Here is a 6022-nt window from a genome sequence, read left to right as displayed (position 1 = left end):
AATCCCCCATTTTCCTCCTGAAAGTAGGGGGGATGATTGTACACGCCATCCCCCCACGTCAATAAGTGGGGGGATGCATCCCCCCACCCCCTCACTATCTACGCCCCTGGGCAATGTACAAGTAGACCATATCCTTACTCATTTCGTACATTTTGTTGTGTAGCTTGAACAAAATATTCATGAAGATACATACCCAGTGTTAATAACATTCACTTTTTTACTTTTGTATGTGTAATTTTGATTATTAAACACGTGCACTACACGTGTACGTAGTACTACGTACAAACAAAAATACAAATAGTTTTTTGTATTTATAGCCTAATTATTTTATTAGGTGTACGTGCGTATACCCAAAGATGTCCTATTTTTTTTCAAGTATACGGCGTATACATAAGTATACCCTCCACTACATCACTCGTTTTACCATGACACTGTCCATGATCATTTTCTCAAGCTAAAATTAAAGTAGGAGAGACTGGCGATACGTGTCCTCACTCTAGTGAATAGAATTTATAAAAGCTTCCACTGCCATCGTGACCAAAGCCGTCGTTGATGTGTGGCAGTGCAAAATGCATTTGAACTAGTATTAGTAATAGTATTACTACTAAGTACTATAATATACTATTAGGCCAAAACAAAATATATGTGTGGTTACCGTTACATTTTATTGTTATTTCAAACAATTACTGTTACTCAAGCAACAACGGTAGGCATCATGAGAGTGAGAATAAACACTAAAAAATGCTGAAAAAAACTCGAAATGATCGCTTTAATGTTTCTCTACTCTATTTCGCCTATAATCACCTGTAAATGGCGGTCAAATGCTCATCTGCAACACACAAGTACACCACACGCCCGCGCTGTGCACAAACAACATGAATAAGAGAGCAGGTAAGAAAGCTTGATCGCTAAATTTGCTCGACGCTCGCTTCATTTCACACCGTCACAGCACGAATACACATCCAACAGCTTCCATCTTGGTTTCTATGTGTACATAAATGTTCACTTTTTCGAATTATAATGCTGGCCTTTGTTCTTACCTACTCCCGCCAGAGATATCTTGTGAAATCCTTCAGGAAATGTTCTCTTCGTGAAAATGTAAAGAGAACGTATCATCCGAAAATCCCTAACGGCGCTACTTTCGATCGATCGCTATAGTCGTGTGTGCGTGACGTTATGCCCGCGCGCATTATGCTTGGCTTGGCAGGCCTCGAAACGGAGCTCGGAGGCAGGCAGCAGCTCATCCCGGCATGCAATGCGCCCCATTACTCGTGTATAAACAGACTTGTCGTCCTCTTTACATTTTCACGGAGAGAACATTTCCTGCGGGATTTCACGAGATATCTCTAGCGGGAATAGGTAAGAACAAAGGCCAGCGTTATAATTCGAACAAGTGAACATTTATGTACACATAGATACCAAGATGGAAGCTGTTGGATGTGTATTCGTTGTTATAATTCGAACAAGTGAACATTTATGTACACATAGAAACCAAGATGGAAGCTGTTGGATGTGTATTCGTGCTGTGATGGTGTGAAATGAAGAGAGCTTCGAGCGAATTTAGCGATAAAGCTTTCCTACCTGCTCTCTTATTCATGTTGTTTGTGAACAGCGCGGGCGTGCGGTGTACTTGTGTGTTGCAGATGAGCATTTGACCAGCATTTACAGGTGATTATAGGCGAAATAGAGTAGAGAAACATTAAGACTGGTAGTAAATACATTTGTCATTTCGTGTTTACATTTTTGTATTTTATTGAGACGTTCCAAGTGCCTGTGGTCACACATAATGTAAACACCACTTACCAGACAGCATTATCACTATATAATATTGCTCTATGTTGACCCCCTATTATTATACATCAAAAATCAGCCACCATGTTGTGATCGAGGTGTACAGGCTGAGACAAGCAATTCGTTTTTGCTAACATGGCACAGCATAGCAATAAATCACCGAATATAACTGAGTGAACTTTATATTGGTAATGAATTTTGTAACTATGTTCAGCGTTTCTCTTGTATTGACACGAGCGAGGCAGGCCGCCTCGCTCAAATTCTCGGCCGTCACACAGAAATTTGTCCAAAACACCGCCGCTGATGAAAATCACTGTTCTTCCATCAATAAACTACAGAATAGCTTAGAGTTAGAATGCACCAAATTGCACCATTTTTTCAAAAAATATCCGGCGGTGGAATCCTCACGGACAACCTAGCTCGTCGAGCACCGGGGGTGGAATGCTCGCGGACAACCTAGCTCGGCGAGCACCGGGGGTGCTTACCTTGCTAGGACCTCGAAACGTGCAAACACCAGGGTTCGAATTTTGGCTGAAAATCTAGTGGACAAGCAGGACCACCAACTTCAGAAAGTTGGTGGTTAATATTATCTTTCTATGAATTAAAACATAGCTTTAGCATTTACAGTGCTTTCCCTGGTATATGATAAGCGAGGCTGCCTTGTTGATTTTTAGCTCGCCTTGACATCGTCAAGATGAGCTATTGTCATGGGGTGTCGTACGTTCGTCCGTCCGTCTGTCAACATTTGGCTACGGTCAACGATAACTCAAGAACAGTGTGACCCACATGTTTCAAGTTGCATATAGTTGTTACTCCTATGGGAGAGGTTTGAACGTCCTATTTTGGAGCACGCCAGTCGACCTACATTCGAGCCACGTCCACTTTTTGGCAAAAATGGAAATGGCCATTAGTCAGTTTAGGTTCAATGGATTTTGCTCATTTCTGGTATGTGAATGAATGAGGACTGGTCTCAAAACATATCACACAGGTTTTGATTTTTTTTTAATTATGCAAATTAGGTAGATTGGCAATTTCATTATGCATTTCTGTGTCTGCCTACGTGCAACGATAACTCAAGAACCGTTTGACTCACATGTTTCAAATTGCATATAGTTGTTACTCCTATGGGAGAGGTTTGAACATCCTATTCTGGAGCACGCCAGTAGACCTACATTCGAGCCACGCCCACTTTTTGGCAGCAATTTGGAGAGATGACAACGTCCTATTACGTTTATTTCGTCTAACTGGTTAACAACTCTACAATCATACCTATATACGTGTAATATTGTGTTTTAGATATTGAGTTACAATAATTAGACTGGAATATTTTATTGTTTTTAGCTCATCTGACATAGTCAGATGCAGCTTGTAGAATCGCATTAGTCCGTGCGAGCGTCCGTCCGTCCGTCCGTCAACAGTTGGGCACAAATGTTAACCGCTCGACGTACGGTCAAGATATTCGAGACGTGGGGGGGTAATCCGAAAACGAGTTGGGATGTCGAAGCTGGGGGTCAAAGGTCAAATCTGCTACGAAACTGCCCCGTCCTCCTGACCGGCACCTTTTTCCCCTCATAGTTACGCTGGAATTACTACGTTATCGCAACGGCTGTTTAGGACAGACTTGTCAAACAGCGAGCAGCATTCTTATACGCTCCGTTCCTAGCGTAAACGGGTATCCAAAACATCTAGAAGCCGAGGCGAACGAAACTCTCCAACGCATGATTCGCCACACGACACAAAACTTCGTGACAGAGGCTAAGAAATCGATTGCGGCATGACCCCAGGTGTTTGTTATGACCGCTATAACATAAGTTTCATATGTCGCACGCGGTTATCGTGGGGAGTGAGGCACGCACCAGTGGATACCTGACACAGCACGAATCAAAGCCTCGTTAACACTGACATGTCGTCACTTTTCTGTTTACCGTCTAGAAAAGTGACTTTTTTTATCAGGTTAGATATCTAGAAGCAATGTAAACTGCTATCAAGATTCGTAGTAGCCATTGTAACGTTTGCAGATGTGACAGCAGCATTGATGCTATGCATGGTGCGGTACCGGTGGCACTGGGGACAGAGAAAAACACACGTAAAAGCCTTTCCACCAACTTCCCCGACAGTTGCCTAGAGCTTAATTTACTTATTTGGACCTAACTCTAAGTTACACTGTAGTCGGCCTGTTAATGCCATATGGTATGTTGTTATACCACTCTTCCTGTTCACCTCATGTCTCACTCACACACACCACAACTTTTGTGCCAAGACCACCCAGACTCTTCTGAAGTCGGTTCGACTCTGCCTTCGCTCCGACTACACCTTTTCTTCACCCACAAACTGAACCCCTGCGTTTTGCATTTCTCCGCGAGATGGGTCTTTACGGCAAGTATAGCATCCCCGGTAGCTCGTCTCTTGCGAGCTATGGTTGTCCGCGACGTTCATTCCACCACACTCTCTCCGGTGCGCTCTGAGACTAGGGCTTGTCCAGTAGGATTCCACCGCCGGATTTTCTTTGAAAAAATGGATGCAATTTGGTGCATTCTAACTCCTAATGCTACTTACTGTAGTTTCACCCGACGACTCACGCAAACAGTGATTTTCATCAGCGCCGGTGTTTCGACTACACATTTCGTGTGCCTGACGGCCGAGAATTTCGAGCAGGCGGCCTGGGCTCGCTCCGTGTCAAAATACAAGGAAACGCGAACATTAGTTACAAAAATTAATTACCGAATCATAAACGTTCACTTCAGCTTCATATTCCGGTATTTATTTCACTCTGTGTGCCCACTCCGTTAGCCAAAAACGAACTTTGCTCGCTCAGGCCTGTACACCTCGGATACACACACCTGGTGGCTGATATTTTGATGTTTTAATAACCTAGGGGGCTTCAAACATACGAGCAGAATATGATATATGTGGGTATATGTGCTCTCACACGTGGGTGTTCTATAGTGTGCTGGTATCCATGGCACTTGCACTCACACACACACACACCAAAAAAATGTAACACACGAAACTCGACAAAATGTATCTTACTACAGCTCTTAATGTTCTCTCTACTCTATTCTCGCCTCGATACACCTCACCTTGTCACACTTGTCTCACACACACCTCATCCTGCAAACACCAAGTACACCGCCACGCCCGCGCTCGTTCCAAACACAACACTGAATAGAGAGCAGTAGGCAACAGCCTTTATCGCTAACATGTGCTCGATACCGCCTCGCTTCAATTTCACACCATCACAGTCCACGAACTACACATCCAACGAGCTCCATCTTGGTATCTCATGGGCTACCATACAATGTTCACTTGTTCCGAATTATACACGCTGGCCTTTGTTCTTGACCTATCTTCCGCCTAGAGAGTATCCGTGAAATCCCGCAGCAAACTTTCTCTCCGTGAAAAATGTACAAGTCCGTGTCAGGCGCGCTGCCGGCCGTCACCGCGCGCCTGCAACCCCGCCAGGCCACGGCGGCCCTGCGACCCCACCATTAAGCGGCTTTGGCGCGCAAAGGCGCTCGCGGGGCTGCGCTTACTCGCCGCACTCGGGCCTCGCTACTCTAAACTTCATCATACATTAGCCGTGATAGACAGTAAACAGCGAACATCAATCCCCCGCCACAACTGAGGACCTGTCTACGCCAGTGACATTACCTCCTTTACCAAACAACAACATTTGGAAATCTGATGACAGTGTGTTCTTATAAAAATCTGTATAAACTAATTAACATTACCTCAGACCACTTAGTCATGATATTACATTTGATGAGCATCTGCAGATAACATAGAACAGAAAATCCAATACTAGTGCACACCGACTGTGATCAGTTTGGTACTTATTTTGTGTCTTGGCGTAACATTCTAGACATCATAGTTAGGGCTTAGCAACGGATTGGTCTGAAGAGATTACGACTCACCAATGCTTCAAATTTTGATGCCCTTTGCCAAAACCTTACATTTAAAATTTTGAGCTCTAATACGTTATCGTCGGAAGATGGATCTTGTTTGCCGTTTGTCTTCTTTTGTATCTTTCGATTCTGGTCAGGGTTGGTCACGTCACTGGGGGGCGGCACTGGCTTTCGCTGAAGCACCACCCACGGACGGGCAGCGCCTCGCTCCGCTGGCTTGTTGGCTTCAGATCCAGGATTTAGTCCAATGCTAGCAGTATAATGGGAGGTATTACCCAAAAAAGAATTTACCACTAACCCGAACAACTGGGGTAAAACTAGTAAAA

The sequence above is a fragment of the Priapulus caudatus genome, unplaced genomic scaffold (assembly GCF_000485595.1).
Source record: "Priapulus caudatus unplaced genomic scaffold, Priapulus_caudatus-5.0.1 Scaffold359, whole genome shotgun sequence".
NCBI lineage: Eukaryota > Metazoa > Priapulida > Priapulimorpha > Priapulimorphida > Priapulidae > Priapulus > Priapulus caudatus.
Note: the sequence above shows the minus strand (reverse complement) of the source record.